The sequence below is a fragment of the Phyllostomus discolor genome, chromosome 4 (genome assembly GCF_004126475.2).
Source record: "Phyllostomus discolor isolate MPI-MPIP mPhyDis1 chromosome 4, mPhyDis1.pri.v3, whole genome shotgun sequence".
NCBI classification, from domain to species: Eukaryota; Metazoa; Chordata; class Mammalia; order Chiroptera; family Phyllostomidae; genus Phyllostomus; species Phyllostomus discolor.
In genome coordinates, this window is record NC_040906.2 from 34,295,345 (window position 1) to 34,316,227 (window position 20,883).

At 35.8% G+C, this 20,883-nt stretch overlaps 1 pseudogene; it reads right to left on the reverse strand.

Annotated features, from left to right (window-relative positions):
* Nucleotides 1–18,939: 18,939 nt before the first annotated feature.
* LOC114495725 lies at nt 18,940–19,119 on the reverse strand (annotated as a pseudogene).
* Between the last annotated feature and the right edge of the window lie 1,764 nt (nt 19,120–20,883).

A 20,883-nucleotide genomic window follows, 5' to 3' on the forward strand; every position in this document is an offset into this window, starting at 1 on the left:
TTAGCTGCCAGGAGTGTTGCTGTTTTTCAATGTATTGATTTTTGTAAAACTTATCTAGCTCTCATTGACTCGTGAATTTACAGATTATATAAAGAAAACAAATGTCATGTCTTTCTATTTGGCATTGGATTTAGAGCGCTGTTATTTTTATAAGAAACCATGCTAAGAAAAACGTGAAATCCCTTTCAAGGAATCTAACACAGTACAGAGTAAGAATGTAAGTATAGGTCAATTTAATTTTAACGAAAATGACTTTTTAAAATAAGATTGCATTATGAAAATTGAATGCAGATATAAATATGCTTTTGATAATCAAAATATGAGCAAAAAAACCCCAAAACAATCACAAACCCCACAACAAAAACTGAAATATTAGTACATTTGGATGGGGCATTAAAAATTTTGGAATAACAAATCCAGTAGTAGGTAGAGTATCATTATATGTTTTAGAAAATAAATAGTGCTTGTAAAAATTGCTTTTTTCTCCTCTGAATTTATTTACAAGGTTTGTGCAGAAGGTATCTGGACATGCAATATGAAAAATAGAGACATTTAAAGAAGATACAAGATACAAAGAATACTTTACATAGAATAACGATACCTTAGTCCCTTTCAAAGTAGGCACCCTGGGACCTCACACAGTCCTCCCAACAGCTGTCAGCTTCCCTGCCATCCTTCCTGAATTTCATCAATGCTCTGAAATCTGTTTCTTTTCAAGAGTGATTTTAGTTTTGGGAAAAGCCAGAAGTCACTGGGCTGTATAGTAGCTGAGTCACCTGATTTGATGCTTCTCCAAAAAACTCTGAATGAAGCATGATGCATGAGTGGGTGCACTGTTGTGAAGAAGCTGCCAATCACCAGTTGTCCCATAGCTGTGGCCTTCAGAATCATTTGAATAATTTCCACCGAGGAATGTTTAAGCTTAATGCAGAATTTGATGCAGATTTGTTGCTCTACTTGCTCAGTCACTCTGAATAGGATGGCCACACAGAACACGTGCTTACTCAATGGTGTCTACTGCTCCCATTGACTAGTACAGTGAAGTTGTCATTGTTAATGCATGCACATTCCAGTCCACTCTCCTTGGCTGCCAGGTTACATCAATGTTGCACAAACCATTTTTGTTATATCAACAATGGTCTGGTTTTTCCAGAAAGATCTTATATATGTCTCAGAAACAATTTAAAAATATTTTTCTCATATGTTTTTGCTTCTATACCCTTTAACTCCCAGATCACAAAACTCCTAACCCATAAGTATTTACCATTGCCATACATACAGGGTCGTGGTTTTTTAAAAGATTTTATTTATTTATTTTTTAGAGAAAGAGGAAAAGAGGGAGAAAGAGAGGGAAAGAAACATCAATGTGTGGCTGTTTCTAGCTCTCCCCCTACAGGGGACCTGGCCCCAACCTAGGCATGTACCTTAACTGGGAATTTACTTGGTGACCCCTTGGTTCTCAGGTTGGCACTCAATCTACTTAGCCACTCAAGCCAGGGAAGGGGTCTTATTCATAGATGACTATCAGATAATAAACCAGTCTCTGCTGGAATCATACTTGATAAAGGTTAAAACATCCATGTCCATATTGATACCCACAGTTTTTAATGGGACTCCTAAAAATACAAGCCTTTTAGACAAAAAGGAATAGAGATCCTTAAGAAATGACCAAACTACTGCAAAACTTCCTGGAAGAACTGTTAAAACTTCTCCTATTCCTGGTATTTGAAAGAGAATCTAGTGATCTACCTCCATTTCAACTGTCCTCTTGGATTTGGGCATGACTCATTCAATATAAATTATCTGATAAGACTTTTTATGAGCTATAAGTAGAATCAAACAAACTTGGAATTGAATTCTGATATTGTTATCAAGGACCCCGCTGCCCAATGTGCATAGGAGCCAAAACTATCACACCTTTGAGAAAAGAAAATGCCATTTATTTGTTGCTAAGTTGACTCAGAGTAGACAGCAGACACTACTCAAGTCTTTCACCAAGATCTGGCAGTTTGGGCAAGTTTTAATGGTTAGGAAGAACACGGTAGCATGTAATACTGGTGAGGAAAATTTTGGTTGGAGGATTTTGGAACTTGGCCAATTATGGATAAGGTTGTGGGGAAAGAGAAAGCACAAAGAGATTGTAACCTGGCAGTGTTTGATGGGTCGGTTCTGCATTTGTTCATGTTTAGCCTGGGCACTGCATCTTCCTCACTGAAGTGCCTATCATTTTGTAAAGGGCTCCAGGGGTCAGTTCTGTTACATGATTCTTGTAGACTGAAGATTCTTGCTTCTGGGGTCATTTTGAGGGCTTGGATGGCACATGTGCAGCATTGTCTTTGTATTGTAAATAACCCAAGGATTGCATTAATCACTGATCAGTTTTAAGGGAGCAGAGCCAGTGTGCTGTTTCACTGACACTTATTACTCAAGGTTTGACCCTTGGGCCAGTTATACCACTCTTCATTTTTTTTTTCTCAAAATAATACTGTTATCTACCTGTTGGGGTTGTCATTAATATTAGATGTGATTTTTATTTTCATATTTTTATCACAAAAGCTTAACTGGTAAGTATAAAGAAGGAAGTCATGCACACATTGCATTTGCATCTCTCAGCTCTCTGATCACCTGAAGCCATTTTCTGTCACCCATTTCTAATTACCGCTCCGCCGTCCAGGGCTCAGTGTAAGAGTTCGCCGCCTGTGCTATCAGCATTGGGCAGTGCTGAGAGATTTGAGGGAAGAGTTATTCGAATTACACTGCAAAATGCTGCTGGGCTGCATGACTTAAAATTAAAATCTCTAATTCAAAATTCTAAAATTCTGAAAAATTTCCACATTTTATTTAACAATGCTGTATTAGGGACTCAGTACATATACCACCGACTTAGCAATAAGATTTGTTTATAACCTGGCTATAATACCAGAATATTTTAATAGCTTCTTTTAACACAATCTTGGTTTTACTTGCAATCAAGTTATTGTAATCTATAGAATACGAACATCAATGAAATATATTTACTTTCAAAATAGTTTTATATATTTGACCATGTGTTCATAATCCTTACATATATAAATGTATAGTTTGTACACATGGATCTTTACATTTACACTTTTATATTTAAAAATGTTATCTTTACAACATCTGAAGATATTGTTACATTATTGGCTTGTTACAGAAGTCTTAACTTAAATGATTGAGCTCTCCACAATGGTGGGGATATAAGATTGGAGCCATAAAACTTATGATGTCCTGATATGATTCATATGTTCTATTTTTTCAAATGAACTGGCTTCAGTTTTAGAGTGTAGGAATAATGTAGTGATGTTACCCAAGAATTACATGGGGTTCTGTTGAGACTCCACTCATGAATTCCAGAGGCAGAGGATTGGTAAAAAGGAAAGGAGTCTTTTATTTAAACATACAATTTGGGAAGAATAATGGTCTTCTGTCCTCAAAACCTACTTCCTCTAAAACACCCAAAGACAATTACCGCCCTTCACCAGATTACTTTAGGGCTGCCCCTCGAATTCCTTCTCCCACTTAAAATGTCACCCTTTGGGACACACAGGCAGCTTAGCTGGTTCCTGGTCACTATTCGTTTCAGGCATGTTTTGGAGTTTGTGCGTGCTGGTACCCTCCTCACTGTGTACTACCCTTTCCTCTTCACACTGCCCACTGGCCCAGTGCCTGTGCCCCGTCACTCCAGCAGCCATCGGCTCACCATGGTGTCTGTGTGTCTGGCTGGGCAGGCCCGCCCAGCGCAGCAAAAATTGCATATGCCCCCACTGCTTCTTGAGTGGGCTGGAGACCTGGAGCTTGTCTCCTGGTTGTCATCATGCAGCTTTCAGTGCCGGCCAGCCCAGAAACACTAGGCAGCCCAATGAGGAAGGGGGAACCTGAAGGGAGCAGATTCTGCCTGCTCCTCATTTAAAAATCTAGGCCCCAAATCCTACCTGTCAGAAGTGTCTGAATTCGCAGGCAATCCAGCCGGGTGTCCATCAGCTCATCAAAGGCTGTGGCAGCGTCTCTGCCCCTCCACTTGCCACCTCGATACAGGAGGAGGGAGGATGGTTTCTAGACATGCCCACTGCAGGATGTCACGAGTGGGTTTGTTTATCTTTACCGAGGGTTGGAAATCTGTCACGTGTCAGATGCGACTTCAATGTTCAATCTCGCTGTCTTCAGGTGCTTCCTGACCCCTCCCTCTCCAGAAGGCAACCTCTTTCAGGCCCCCTCGGGTGTCCCTCCCCATTGACCAGTGATCTGGCCAGATCCCCTCTGTAACAACATAAGCAAATTAAATGTGAGTATTGGTTTAAAATGTTATAACCGGGTTTCAGAGTGAGGAGCTTGAATTTTATTCTAAATATGTTAATAAATTTACTTTATGTTTCAAAGACTGCACTCTGACCACAGCATGGAGAATGGATTGCAGGAGGGACAATGGCTGAAAACACAGTACATTTATAGTAGTCCCAAGAGACATGGGTGAGGGCAAAGGAACAGTAGACTTGATAGTATTAATTTACGTGACATTTGGAGCCAAAAATACAACTGGAAGTGTAGAACTGAAACACAAAGATGAGAACATGAGTAGAGCACAAATTCCGTTCAGAAACGTACACCTGGAGTTTCATAGGTGGGGTGTGCTAGATTCGGGTGTGTGTCTGTAATACTGCTTATGAGGATATGTATTCCTAATTTAAAGAATGACTTTACAATAGAAATCAAAATAATTGCATAAGGATCACTAATTAAACTGTGGAACAGAAACCATATTCAATTGTAGACATGAATATAGCAAGCTTTATAAGATACAGTCACATTGCTAATATTTTTCAATACCTTCCTGTATTGAAATTTTTTTAATGATCCATTTTATATTTATTTGCACTAGTTTTCCTTTCTTGCCATCTTAGTTTCTGATGAACGTTTTCTGTGAGGGCCACATGTAGCACGTGCCAGAAAGGTCATTTCCTCTCCCCAGAGCTCTTATTCGCCACCAGAATAAATCCTCAACTGATCAAAGTCCACCATATGGAAGTATCTTCATCTCATTGCTACTGAAAGCTGTTTCCTCAAACATATTCTTAAAATTACTACTGCTGCTCCTTACTGTAACCAGAAATGGCCTTTCCCCTTCCGTGTGTAGCTGCCTCTGTGAATCCTTTCCTGAGCGTACCTTCCTTCCACTAACTCCTACCCAAATTACACACAGACACACACGCACACAGGCTTCTGAAACCAGAAAAGTTTTATTCTGGGCCATTTTGTCTAAAAGAATGGAGCCACCACTGAACTTTAACTGGGGAGTATTTTATTGCTCAAGAAGAAAATAGGTATCTGTGAAAATATGAAGTATTCTTCTCTGGCTCTGGAGCTGTTCTGGCATTTCAAATTTTATCCGTTATAAACTTAACAGATAAAAATGCATTAAGTATAAAAAAATGCAATCTTGGTTTAAACATGAATACACAAATGTAATGTGATAGTGAAGAGAATTTTGTTTACCTGTTATTTTCACTGAAATAAAGATACATAATCTAAAATGTTAAATACTTTGTATTACCAAAATGGGCACATAGGATTTTTTTCTTAATTTTGTAATAACACTCTCTATCTCCATGATAAAGTTTTAACTTCATCTTAAGGGTTCTATTTTTTAAAAGTTGATAGTTGATGATGTTTGTTTTATATATATTTAATTATATCACTTCTCATGGTACATGTATTTTTTGAGTGACTGGACTAATTTATAATATTGCTGCATGAAGTAAATGCATTTATTATTTAAAATATTAGGACCCAAGGCCCTGGGTGGGTAGTTCAGTTAGTCACAGCTCAGTCCTCACATGCCAAGGTTGTGGGTGAGATCCCCGGCCAAGTCACATACCGGAATTAACCAATGAGTGCATAAACGAGTGGAGCAACGAATTGGTGCTTCTGTCTCTTTATCTAGGTCTCTCTCCTTTCCTCTGCCTCTCTTTATTTCTCTCCCTCTTTCTTTAAAGTCAATAAATAAAATAATATTTAAATCAAATATTAGGATTTATTACGTATGTCAGTAAATAATCTAGTGGCCATAGTCACAGATCAATATTTTCAAGAAAATAATTTATAAATTATAAGTTCACTTTTATGTATTAATTAATTACAATGTAAAACATTCGACTACCATTTTTAATGCTTATTTTAACAGTCACCCATTTTATTATAGTTATTTTGTGTATACATTGAACAAAGAAATCATAAAAACTACTTTCACAAAACAATTCCAAAGAAGATGCTACTATTTCTTTCCACTTGACCTAATTCAAGGAAATGCTTAAGAATTTTTTTTCTCCTTCCGACTCTGACTCACCTCAATTTCTTTACTTTAAGATCTGTTATCTAGAATATCAAAATATGCAAGTATTATCTAATACTTTTCTGAGAATGTGTTTATCTTCCTGGAAAAGGTTGGATTTTAATGACCACTTGCATTGCAAACGCATTGCATTTTCCTAAATGCTGTTGAGATGCATGCTACCAATAGTACAAAAAGAAATATAGCTTTCATGAATAGAAACTCCAGAGACATCAAGGCATTTCTGACAATGTAAAAAAGCCTTGGCAGCATTTTTTTTTCCCTCAGATGTTCCTTATACTTAGGATTTTCAGCTCTAAACACAAAATAGACAAGTCATGATCTTTCTTGCCTCCAAGTACTAAGAAAAAAATGTGTTAAATGCTAACAATTGCTCATGTCCAAGAGTGGTTTTAGCTAACTTTTCAGCTTTGAAAGCAAAAAGCTAAGACTGTCACTGGATTTTCTGAGATTTGGAATCATGTATATTCCAGAGTCATATGGTGAGCTGGGAACACATATGGGTACAGACATGTGCAACCACAAACATGTAGAGAAAATGCTAGGCATTAATGAATGTTCTGGCAGGAGGTAAGGGGAACTAGAGCAAAAGAAAAGGATACAAATTATCTATATTTCCCCACTTTAAAATGTGTGCACCTTTTAATAGCTCCTTTCTGTGTTGTTTTTTTCCCTCTTTTCCATTCTTGTGATTTAACCCTCAAATGCAATGCACCAAATTGCCTATGTAGCTTCAGTAAGATGGACGTGGAGAAGACACAGTATTTTCTTTATCTCTACTTACTGTCATTTCTGCTGCTTCATAAAAATGTTGTGTTATTTTTATCTTAATTCTCGTAATAGCCTCCTAAATGCTATTCTATTTTTCTTTGTTTTGCTAAGCTCTAAGTTTTGTTACTTTGAGTTTAGTCGCATTCTCATACCACTAAAATAAAATCAAATAGTCCTCAAGTGTTCAGCATCTTTTAGTGACTGACTGTATTTCCCTGGATATTTGTGCAAAGTTTTTAAAAAATATTTTGCTGTTTAAATCTATGAGGTTGTTGTGTAGACATTAGCTCTTTGCTGAAATGTTTATTTCAAAAATGTTACATGGGGACACATTTGATTTGCAATTTCCATAGCAAATAAAGATTTAAAGGTACATACTTAACATGGCCCATATTTCAAAGGTGAGACAAAAACCAAATTAAACATGATGAACACTGTATAAGTCCTTAATCATTGGCAGTGAGGAAACTACTGAAGTCTTAGAAAACCATTAATGAAAACACTATATGCAAGTGATAATATTTTAATTTTTTTACCTGATGTTTATTTTCTAGTGATAAAATATAACTTTTCAATGAAACATATAACCAGTTTTTGGAACAGAAATTTTGGGGAAAGTTTTTCCATCACTGGTTCTCTCTACTAGTTTTTAAATCAAAGAACTTAGTTAATATTTATATAAAAGTAGGTTAAATTAGTGTAACATTTGTCTTCATTGGAAAAATAGAATGTATTCCCCCCAGCATAAATCACTTTTGATTTTACTGTCCCAAAGCAATTCTGCATATGTATTTGTTTAATGATACCCATAATACATAAATGAATATGTAGTCTTTTTTTATTTTTTGTGTTTTACACTTGTTCTCATTATTTCCCTCATTTGCCCCCCTCTACTGAATCTGCCTCCCTCTTCCATTGTCAACCCCACCCCAATGTTCATGACCAAGGAGCCTTCATATGTTTCTTGGAAACATAATCTTTATAATGGTGTTCCTTTACCCTTAATATTAATCCTGATCATGAATATAGTTCCAATGTTTTTTATCTTTGTGCTTTTCATCATGAGCTATCATATTTCGTTTAAATCCTCTACATGTAGAAGATGCAAAACTACTAACTGACATTTGTAAGTGCCAGAGTTCTAATTACTTTCTGAGAATTGACTCAATCTTCTCAATTGTTAATGTCAAAACCATTATTTTACAACTATATTGATAGAAGTTTTAAGAAATGTACAATAATGATAGGCCTATTTAAATTTTCTTTTAAGGAGTCAGTTTGATTTATTTTGTCCACATTGGAGATTGTATTTTAAATTTCACTTTCTTACTGATCAATTTGATCTTACTGATCAAAACAATAGGGTTTGACGTTATTTCCAAAGGAACTTTTACTGGTGGAAGTTGAGTTCCTATAGTGTTGTGGGACAGGAATTTTCTGAGACCCTCACAAGAGGATGAGGCTTTGTGGTAGACTTTACTGATGATGTAAAATTAAGGGGCTTCCCTTCATGATTTTCCAATGTTGCACCTCCATCCTTCTGATCATGGAAAAAGTCCAACTTCGTCCTCAGCAAAGGCAAGACAAAAGCCAGTGTCCAGACTTTCTACTGCATATTTAAGTACAGTTCAGTCCAGTCTCCAGCTAGCTTAGCGTGTGTTTTCAGCGGCAGTCCATTGCTGTGCTGTGGTATTCAAACTCCCTCCTAGAGCCTGCATGTGGAGTCCTCATGGCCATGGACCACGTGTCTGCTAGGGCCACATGGCTATGGAGAGAAAAGTCAAAATTGCACAGAACAAGTGCGTCACCAGGTAGTGGAGTGGGGAGAGAGAGAGAGTCAGCAAGAGAGAGAGAGAGAGGTTCTTTGTTTCAGTAGAGTTATGAGCAACAGCTTGGATTTTGGACAGACCATTTGCCTTTCCAAAAGAACCAATAAACTCCTTACCTTTTCACTGGCTTTGGATAGGTTCGCACCCCCTAATTAGTTAGCTAGGTTTCTATGGTCCAGCACCTATCCTGTGCACCCCCAACAATCTGGTGCCAAAGCAGGCAGAAGGGAGGAGTATTAGCCCCCTTGGTGGAGCACAATTCTGTCATCCCCTAGAGTGTCAAAAGCTGTAGCTTCCTGGTGAAGCAAACAGGCTTACACTCCCAAGTTTATTAAGCTCAATGTCTAAGTCCCTTTGCTCCCTTTTTCCTTTAATAATTAAATACCAGTGGTAACAGAACTACTATGCTATAATTTTGGGCAAACATCTACCAATTTTAAAGTCCAATTTAACTTTTTTGAAATTGAAATAGAACACCCAATCAGAACTTTGTTCTCCAATACTCAATGTTCTAGCTGGTTAAAGGGTCACTTCCAACAAAACAACATGCAAATGCATGGCTTCTTGGTCAATTTTAAAACTACTACTTATTCCTGAGAAGTATGGCAATTTATTATGATCATCAAATAAGTCAGCATGTCATAAAGAAATTTAGTCTCTAAAATGATCTGTGGGAAATCTCATTTCCCCTAGTCTCTAAAATGAGAAAATATATCTATTTCATGTAACTTTATTTTACCAGAGACAAAAAAGGTCGATGTCCAAATAACTCCACCTCTACCCTATTACATAATATGCCTGTGTACCACACAGCTCTGTGCCGACTCAGCTGAGTGTGTTCTCTGCAGGATCATTTCGAGTTTTTGTTTTCATTGTACCAGTAAGATGTACCTGACTTTATATTCTCATATTGGTCTTTCTTTCTTTTTAAAGCTGATGCCTTAGCTAAACAGGAAGTCTAATGGTGGAAATTTGAGACTCTGAGATCAGGCAACAAATAACACATTTAGGGTATCACATACTCTTTAAGTAATAATATTTGTTGCTTCTTACATTCTTGCTGCCTGGTCCTGAGATGTTTCTGGCAAATTTTTGTTTGAGGTCTGGAGCACAGCAGCATGGTATAGCTCTAAATAAGTGTTTGGACTTCTCGATCTTTTCATTCAACTGCAATGAAATAGAATTTAAAAAAAAACAGTGGGGGATTGGATCGAAAGTCTTTAAATTTTAGATAATGAAGGAGGTCAATATGCTATTCTAATACAGAAGAGCATAAAGTACTTATGACATTCTTCTATTGGCAACAAATCAGTTTTCCCAAATACCAATAGCTTTCACTGTATAATTAGAAGGACTGGCCTCGATTTCCTTCACTATAGGGAAGCTGCTCTCTCTACATAGGATTAAATAGAAGTTAATCAGAAAGTGGAAGAAACACAGGACATGTGTTTTGCTCCTGCACAAAGATATAAACAAGAATCTAGCAAATGGTTTTCAATTTTTTATTTATGTGGTTTACTTGTTTTTAAGATTTACACTCCTTTATTATTTGCTATTTTTATTAGAACTCATGAAAGAATAAATAATAAATATTTTACTGTTTGAAACTTGTTATATTGTTTTTGATCAATACTTTTGAAGTGTTATAATTTTAAATGCACTTTTTGAAAGTATGTTCTAAAAAACAAAGTACTTTTGTGTTCCAAAAATTTCAATCAAAATAAGAAGCCCAATTTACCCCTTACTGGCACCTTAATACGATTTCCAAAATGCAAATCTAACTCAGATTGAGAAAACCAGCTGTGAAAGTGCATTGTGTTTACAGACACTGTGATTTTAGAGATGTAATTTAGTGCTGTTCAGCCCTAGTGACCTTTTAAAGACCGAAGTAAAAATATTATTCTCTGTGGTCTAAATCATTTCAGTTGTTTCGCTCGGCTACAATATAAACACTTCAAAATAAAGAAAGCCAGTGGAGATACGGGGTGGGTGAAAGAAGGTGTTGACAATTACAGGACAGGTTGTGATGACCCAAGGTACTGCATAAATGTTTATTTTACTTATATCTTCAAATATTGACCATTACAGCTGACAGAAAAGATGCCCATATATGTTTCTTAAAGAGGCTGTAGACTTTAGGGGCCAGGAGCTGGGGTCTCGAGTCAGATTATCTGGGTTTAATTTCTGGTTATATCACTTAGCATTTTGATCATCCTTGCTCAGATAATGAAGTTTATGCTCGTCCCTGTAATTGCTGAGAGGGTTAATTCAGTAATATGTTTAGAGTTCTTCGAATATTACCAGGCACAAAGTAAGCACTCAATATATATTATTGAATTATTTTTTCATCATTAATTAAAGACATAGCTTATGATATCAAATCTTGAACACATAGATTGTGAACTTAATTTTAACAACCTCAAATGATCATAGGCTCTTTATTTAGATACCTGAATTTTACTTAACTCAATGATACAGTTGATTTGAAAATAAAACTTTTTGGTATTAGAACATCATGCTGATATCTGTACATTTGTATGCATGTGGTAAGTGCTTAACCATAAGGACAAGAGTATCAGGAAAAAAAGAATCAAAAATAAATTAAAAAACATTAATGATAACATTATTTCTTGAAACATTAAATTCTGTCAGTCAATTCTTTTTATGTCCCCTTCTGTCATAAACACCTAAAGTATTTCTCTCCTGTGACTCAGTGTTGGTTCACTGCCAGTTGGTTCACTGTGATACATAGCCACATTTTTGGTTTTTATCACTTGAAAAAACATTGAGATTAAAAAAACAACAGTGCCTCATGAGATGACTCTTTATTTTTACATTATGCTAAGAAGATAAAGGCTTGCATGTTTATAAAACTTACAGATTTTTAGGTTAAGTTTTTAGAATATGTATGGTGAAAAAGTGAATTAAAAATACTGTTAACGTGTATGTTTTTGCATAGTTTCCTACACTGAAAGACTTCAGTATCGATTAAAAGCAAATATGAAAAGAACACAATTTCTTTTAAAATTGTCTTGGAATTAAATTTGTTATTTTTGGCAGCTGAGAAATAATAAGAAATAATGGGAAATAATTGACCCATTACATTTAGGAGAAAACCAATTTGAATAACAGTGAAATTATAATCTGAAACCTTGGGGCCAGAAGAAAGTGTCACCACATGTTTCAAAGCCTGAACGAAAAAGAACTACTACCCTGAATGAATCACTAAAAGAAAATAGTTTGGCAGCTTCTATGAATTCAAAAAAGAAAAACTAAATTAAACATACACTTACCATATGGTCTGGCAATTGCACACCTAGGGATTTATTCCAGAGAAACAAAAATTTATGTCCACACAAAAACCTTTATACAATTGTTCAATTGTTCATAGAAACATTATTTATTACAGTCAACAACCAAAGCTTCTCTCGATAGATAAATAGTTAAACCAACTGTGCTACACCCATACCATGACATACTACTCAACACTGACCCCTTTTTCTTAGACTCACTGGTCTGGCTTTGATGCTTTGTTCCAGAACATTCTGTCCCAGTTTCTTTTCTGTCTTCCACACAATATCTTTGGGAAATGTACTCTGCTTCTGTGGCTTTGATCCTAAGCCACGTGTAAATGACTTCCAAATATATATCTTATGGTTTTGTAATTTACAAGTGTGTCTGGAGTTTCAAATAAATTCAAGTTTTGAATGGATTACTTGGAAGTGTTGCCAAGTGTGGCACAATTAAACCAAAATCATCATTTTTCCCCTGCCCTCTTCCACAGCCCAAATATGGTCCTACCATAGCATTTGCTGTTCTCTGAGTAACATCACAGTTCACCTAGGTGTTCACGACAACAACTTTGACATCATCACGCTCCCATCGCTGAAGGCCACTCCCATAAAATAAAACCTATGTGCTATAGAATCCTTGTTCTTAAAGCGATCACTTTAAGAATGACCACTTTATGGCCATGCTCATGCTGCTATGCCAGCGAAGGCTCCACTCACCTCTGAATAGAATTTCTAAAACAATCTTCAAATTGGTCTCAATATTTTCCTCTAATTTATTATTCATGACACTTTTAGACTTTCTTCACCTATTTGTAGGAAAGCCTGTATCTTGTTATATTTTGTTTTAATGAATTCCCAACTCCTGATAGTAATGGTTTATGATACTCTGTAAAACCCATCTTCTGCATTGCTCTCCCCTATTATTTCTTCCATCTCCCTATTTCGTATCCTATTTGTTTTTAAAATGTCTCAAGCAGACCATACTCTCTCCAGCTTTTGTGTAAGCAATATTGCCTCCACAATACTTTCTTTACCTTCTCATTCTTCACTTGGAGAATGCCTGCCCATTGTTCAGTTCTCAACTGAAACAGGACTCATTTGGGAGTCTTGCCTTGCTCCTTTGTTTGGCTATGTGCTCCCTATGTATGTTCCAATATTTCTCTTCCCAGATATTGTTATTTTCACGTTGTGTTGATTGAAGAGTATTGGCCCATGGTGATGATGTTGATATTATCACCATCTGATAATTTGGAGGTTCTTTCTGTGTTGAAGACATTATTAAAAGTAATTTTTATTTCATTTTATACACTGTATCTTGATTAAAACCATATGTACAAATAATTCAAAGTTTCAAATATTCATACTGGTCCCCTGATTCTGCCGGTATTTCCTCTTTCCTAGAGCAACAACTTTTAACTCCTTAGCTGCTTATTTGTATTTATATTCATTTTTAAGAATATTATGCTTGTGCTTATATTGTTGCTTCTTGATTTTTCAGTGTTTAATTTTAGTTGTGAAATTAACACTAGGATATGAAAATGTATCTCTGTCTTCCACTTCTATAAATATAAACCACCTTTTTAGCTTTCTGAATTCCCAATATAATTACATTGTCATTTTGTTTTTGCTAATTCCCCATAGTTATTTTATTATCACTATATAAATGCTCTTTATAGATGATCCACACAGAACATTATTTTCACTGGAAATAAAAATTATGTTTCTCATTTTTTCATAAAATAATCACTAATATAACTGAAATTTGCATAAGTAATTTAAATTCTCAAAATTATCTGGTGCATAATATGTTCAATTAATGTTAAAAACTATTTAGTGCTGGGCAAACTTTTTAATAAGGATACTCAGATACTCTATTTTTCAGTTTTAGGAAATTCTTTTGAATTAAGTTTTTATTATTCTTACTTTTACATTCTGTTTTATTTTTGTTAGTAAGTAATTTATTAAGATATTAAGTCATCATTTTTCCTTTTGCTCAACTTCACAGGGTATTTTTTCAACTTCTAAACTTTTCCTGTTATTTGTTATAATTTTTACCGTGGTGATCTTTTAGTATCTGTTCTCTGAATAACTCATTTTTTTTTAAGATTTTATTTATTTATTTTAGAGAGAGGGGAAGGGAGGGAGAAAGAGAGGGAGTGAAACATCAATGTATAGTTGCCTCTAGAACACCCCATAATGAGGATATGGCCTGCAACCCAGGCATGTGCCCTGACTGGGAGTCAAACCAGCAATGCTCTGGTTTGCAGGCTTATGCTCAGTCCCCTGAGGTACACCAGCCAGGGTGAATAACTCACTTTTATAAAGTTCGGTTTGATTCCAACTGCAGTTGGTTTTTTATTGCCTTTTTGTTTTTTTGTTTTCTGGATATTAGTGATAGTTTTGAATTTTCTTCTTCCTGCAAAAATCTATCTTTCCCACATATGAACTTTATTCTGTATCTTTCTTGGTAAAAGCTTTCATCAAAAATCTGGTGATCTTTGGCTTTATGTTCATATTTCATAGCGCATTACTAATCTCATTGGAGACTCTGAGTAAGCTGGTTTTACTTACCCTTTACTAAGGATGGACTGGCTGGATTTTTTTTTCACTGGGGAAACCCCTGTGTCAGTTGTACCACACACGAACCTTTCATCCTTCTGCCCAAACACTACAGCTCTGTCTGTGAAGACTGGGAGCCAAGTACATGAAAATGTTGAAGGCCTCAGCATTTAAAAGTTGTATGTCCATTTAGTCTCCCTGTTTTCCATACCTTTCCCCTCCTAATAACCTCAGGCTTTCCTGGTTCAGCAATGGCCTGTTTTACACAGCCTAGTTTGCTCTTCTTCTGAGGTTGCACTGAATGAAGGAGACTAAAACATTGCTAATACATAGAAAATTTTATATATTTGCTGTATTATATAGTTTTAATTTACATCCAGTAACAAAGCTAGCTGAAATTCAAGTGAGTTAATGCTAGTATTGATGGTTTTTTTAGGCTTTCAACTGTACTGCCCATAGATTTAGTATGCAAGATTTTTAATCAGTTACAACTCACCCTTTGACCTTCCTAATATACCAAACTGCAATGGTCTTTTCTTTGTACATTCCAGTTGATACTTTCAGTGCACTGAAATTTTACTGTGGTTTGGAAGACAGTGAAATAAAATATGTACATTCAACCTGTAATTTTACGTCTATCATCTCATTTAAATTTCATAAAAGCCCAGATTTCCAGCCATGATGTAGGTAAAGGTGATTACAACCTTTGCACAACCAAAATAAGGACTACAACAAACTTAAAAACAACAAAAAAATAACCTGAACTGCCAGAAAGTCGAACTGTATGGAAGTCTGACAACCAAGGAGTTAACGAAGAAACAGTCGGACTGGTAAGAGGAGTGGAGATGAGCAGTTGGGGCAGAGAGGATGCATGGCAAGGTGGCAGCTGGTAGACTGGGCAGTTCCATATTCATGTGTGGATAAACTGGGAGGAACAACTGGAGAGTGAGACAGACCTTGCAACTGGGGTTCCAACATGGGAAATAAAGCTTCAGAACCTCTGGCTGTAGAATCCTGTGGGAGTTGGGTAGCATAGGAGAAACTCCCAGCCTCATAAGAGAGTTTGTTGGACAGACCCACAGGATCCCAGAATGTACACAAGCCCACCCACCCAGAAATCAGCACCAGAAGGGCCCAAATTGCTTGTGGGAAGTGGGGGAAGTGACTGAGTGCAGGATGCTGAGTAAGCGGCATTGTTCCCTCTTGAACCCTTCCTCCACATACAGTGCCACAACACAGCAACATGGGTTGCTCTGCCCTGAAGAATACCTAAGGCTCCACCCCTTTACAATGTAACAGGCACACTGAGACAAATAAATGTGGCCCGAATGAAAGAACAGATCAAAGGTTCAAAAGTAGAAGTAAGCAATGAAGAGACAGCCAACATATCAGATGCAGAGTTCAAAACAAAGGTAATCAGGATGCTCACATAAATGGTTGACTATGGTAACAAAATAGAAGAAGTGAAGGCTATACAAAGCGAAATAAAGAAAAATATATGAGGAACCAACAGTGAAGGGAAGAAAACCGGAACTCAAATCAATGATTTAGAAGGAAAAAATAAATATTCAACAAGAACAGAAAGAAGAAATAAGAATTCAAAAAAATGAAGAGAGGCTTAGGAACCTCCAGGACAACTTTAAACATTTCAACATCTGAATCAGATGTGCCAGAAGGAGAAGCAGAAGATCAAGAAATTGAAACTTATTTGAAAACATAATGAAGGAGAACTTCCTCAATCTGGCAAAGGAAATAGATTCCCAGGAAGTAGAGGAAGCTCAGAGAGTCCCAAAGAAGTTGGACCCAAGGAAACACACACCAAGGCACATCATAATTACATTACCCAAGATTAAAGATAAGGAAAGAATCTTAAAAGCAGCAAGAGAATAGGACTTACCTACAAAGGAGTTCCCATAAGACTGTCAGATGATTTCTCAAAAGAAATCTTGCAGGCAAGAAGGGGCTAGAGAGAAGTATTCAAAGTCATGAAAGGCAAGAACCTACATCCAAGATTACTCTGTCCAGCAAAGCTGTTTTTTAGAATGGAAGGGTAGATAAAGTGCTTCCCAGATAAGATCAAGTTAAAGGATTTCATCATCACCAAGTCCTTATTATATGAAATGTTAAAGGGATTTATCTAAGAAAAGAAAGATTAAAAATATGAACAGTAAAATGACAACAAATTCACAACTATCAACAAGAAACCCAAGAAAGCAAACTAAGCAAACAACTAGAATAGGAGCAGAATCACAGAAATGGAGATCACATGGAGGGTCATCAGAGAGGAAGGGGAGCGGAAGAGGGGGAAAGTACAGGGAATAAGAAGCATATATTGTAGGTGCAAAATAGACAGGGGAGGTTAAGAATAATATAAGAAATGGAGAAACCAAAGAACTTATACATATGGACATGAACTAAGGAGGTAATGCTGGCGGGAGGGGGCGGAGGGTAGAGGGGAATAAAGGGGAGAAAAAATGGCACAACTGTAATAGCATAATCAAAATAATATATTTAAAAAATTTTAAAAGACAAAAAATAAATTTCATAAAAACCCTATGAATTCAGTACTACTTTCATTTTCCTTTACATACAAAAGAAAAGTGGGCACAGGAGAGTCACTAATTTTCTCAGAGTCCCAAAGCTAAGAGTGGGAAATTCAAAGCATCCTAGGCACAAGAAATTTAAGTTATGTTTGTCCCTTTACCAAAGGAATGAAAAATATCTTCCACTATCTATGATAATAGAAAGCACTCAAGATGAAATCTATTTGCCATCTGTAATGGTAGTTTGTAATTCAAAGAAAAAAAATAATGGCTAAAAATTATTGGGCATTCTATTGAGCCAAAAATGTGCATGAAGTTTCAGATTTTCAAAATGATTCTGCAATATAGATTATTTTCCTTCTCAGTATATGCATAAGGAAACTTAAGTTGGGAAAGGTTAAATAACTCATGATTACTTTGATTTATGGAAATCTGTAGTTTATAAAAAGCAATTAATTGTGAGGTTCTAGAATCAAATGTAACTGTTGATGAATCCCAGCTTTGCCATTTACCAGCTGACCTGGCTTCAGTTCTTGATTGTTAGTGTTCTCAAATATAGAATGAGAATCATTGAATTGAGTACAAAATGGCAACTACTCTAAATAAAAATTAAGTCACCATGTGTAATTTCTTCATATTATTCACTGATGTGTCATAAGCCTTGAGAATACTGTCTGGCAAATTATACCACGTGTGCATGCACAAGTGTGTGTATGTGAGGTGTAGTGAAGGCATACAGGATATAGATGCATTATTTGAACATAATATATTTAAATGTTTGCCATGACCCATACAAAAGTGCATCTTCCCTCTGATATGCAAGAACTGAGAAATGGTAGTTTCAGAAACAGTTAGAGTCTCAGAATAAACATTCATGAATCTGAAATGCCATCCCCTTAACTATTGTACCACATCCAAAGCTTCAGTCATTCTGTGGATGGCGATCAGTGAGTGAGGAAAGAATTAGCTTTATTGCTAACTGTTTAGTACAGCGAGGCAGGTGGCAAAGCACCTGCCACCAGAGTTTTCCAACCTGCCCCCCTCACACTTCTGAAGCTTATGAAAATTAACCGAAGTACAAATGCTTCAGCAAAAATGCACTCATATTCTATTTAAAGGCATATTTAGCAACAAGTTTCTGGGGAATTTTTCAAAAAATCATAATGAAAATGTAAAATAAAGATACTTGATTGATGAAAATGTAAAATAAAGATACTTGAAACTTGTCACATATCCATTCATGTTTAAATTTATTATATTATGTGTAGGTTGCCATAGATGGTTATATATATGTGCATGTGTGTGGATGTATGTATATGCATATATAAATATGTGTATATAAAATTTTCCTTTGGAGTGACATAAGGAAGGCATTTAGTTAAAAATGGAGGCACTGCTTTCATTTCCTCTGTGATCCATGCAGAAAATTACAGATTTGGTCAGTTTCGTTTCCATCAGCAGATTATTTTATTGAATATGACATATTAACAATGAAAGATTAAACAATCATAACTGAAAAATAGGGTAGAGAGAGTCAAATTAGACAGTTTTTTTCTTTTCTGGAAACACATAAAATTATAGCTTTCCTTCAATAGAATAGTGTAGAGTAGAAGGGATTCACAAACGATTGAAGGCATTCGACCATATTAATTTTATCTGATTTTATTTGTGCTATTTTTCATCAAGTGTTCAATCAGTTTAATATCTGATAAGCACAAATACTACACTTGATCTTAGCCAAAAGGCAGAGCAATGATCAATAGAAAATTTAAACAAACAAGATGTCAGTGATGAATATCTTTCTGTGTCCTGAAGCCTGAGCAAATATAGATCACAAGATCGAGAGCATTCTCACCTAAACATATAAATTTCATATTGCAACCAGCCTAAGAAAAAATGCACAAAGCTGATGAAGGACACAACAAGGGCAGAGAAAGAACAGTTTTGGCTCCTTTTAGGGCTCCTGAGCTTCTCCTGAATATAAATTTTGCCATTTATCTAATGATAAACAATGGAAATTTAGGGAAGACAAAAAAATTATTGCATACCAATTCCCTTATTTAAGTGATTATGTATTACCATTTCTTTTTTTTAAAGATTCTATTTATTTTATTTTTAGAGAGGGAAGGGAGAGAGAGAGAGAAACATCAATGTGTGGTTGCTGGGGGCCGTGGCCTGCAACCCAGGCATGTGCCCTGACTGGGAATCGAACCTGCGATGCCTGGTTCGCAGCCCACGGTCAATCCACTGAGCTATGCCAGCCATGGCTTATTACCATTTCAATGTAACAGTTTAGGAAACTGAGACTAATATCTACCTTGTCATTTGGTGGTAAATCATGATTTTAATCAAGCTCTTCTCTTCTAAAATCCTGCTCTTTACATTGTTCTGCTTTTTCATCTAGCAAGTGCTTAGTAACCTAAAGTAATGTTTGCATCACATTTAAAGGAAATTTTTGAATTCTCCATGTTATATATCAATTCCAAGTTTGAGGGAAACTAATTTTAAAAATTGTTTTTTCCACCCTAGCTGGTGCAGCTCAGTTGGTTGGGCATCTTTCCACCAACCAAAAGGTTGTGGGTGGATTCCCAGTCAGTGCGCATGTCTGGGTTGGGGGTTGGGTCCCAAGTTGGGGCGCATGCAGGAGGCAACCAATTGATGGTTCTCTCCCTCTCTTTCTCTTTCCTTTCTACTGTCTCCATAATCAATAAAAATAATAATAAAAAATAAATTGTTTATTCCTGAAAGTATGTCTTAATTGTAAATCATAAAAACATGTCTTTAAAAACATGTTTTATGTATTAAAAACATATGACATAAAAATTAAAAATATACACATAGGTGTATCTGTGTAGTACATATGTAAGTATGTGTATATGCATATATATATTTTTATATCATTCTTAAAATACCAACAATATAACCACTGAAATACTTTATACTGTACCACAATACCATATATGTTTTTTTTTGTTTATACAGAAACCAAGTTGTAATGATAACTGATAATAAGTAAATTATAGTTTGTATTTTTTAGGAAACTGCAGTCTGCTCAAATTCATAGATTATTTTCCTTTTATCAAATACAGTTGTAACCTCTCTAAAATCCAAAATTGGAAAAAGCCTTTAAATAATTTTAAATATAATTTATTTAAATCATTTTTAAATAAAATTATTTAAATAAAATTAAAATAATTTTAAATGTAGTTTTATATTTAAATAATTTTAGATATTTTAAATATAATTTTATTTACATCAACACTATTTTTTACTGATTACCACGGGAGTTTTGACCTGCTCCATTTCCAACCTGGGCTGGTTCACCCTCCTTAGGCAATCTGGTGGCTCCCCACTCCCAGAAGGTTACCATACTGATGCCAAACTTAGTGCAGACACCCCATCAGCAGAATGCTCTGCAGCCCAGAACTGGGCTCAAGCGATCCTCCTGCCTCAGCCTCCCCAGTAGCTGGGACTACAGGTGTGCACCATTGTGCCCATCTAAATCAACACTATTTTTTAAA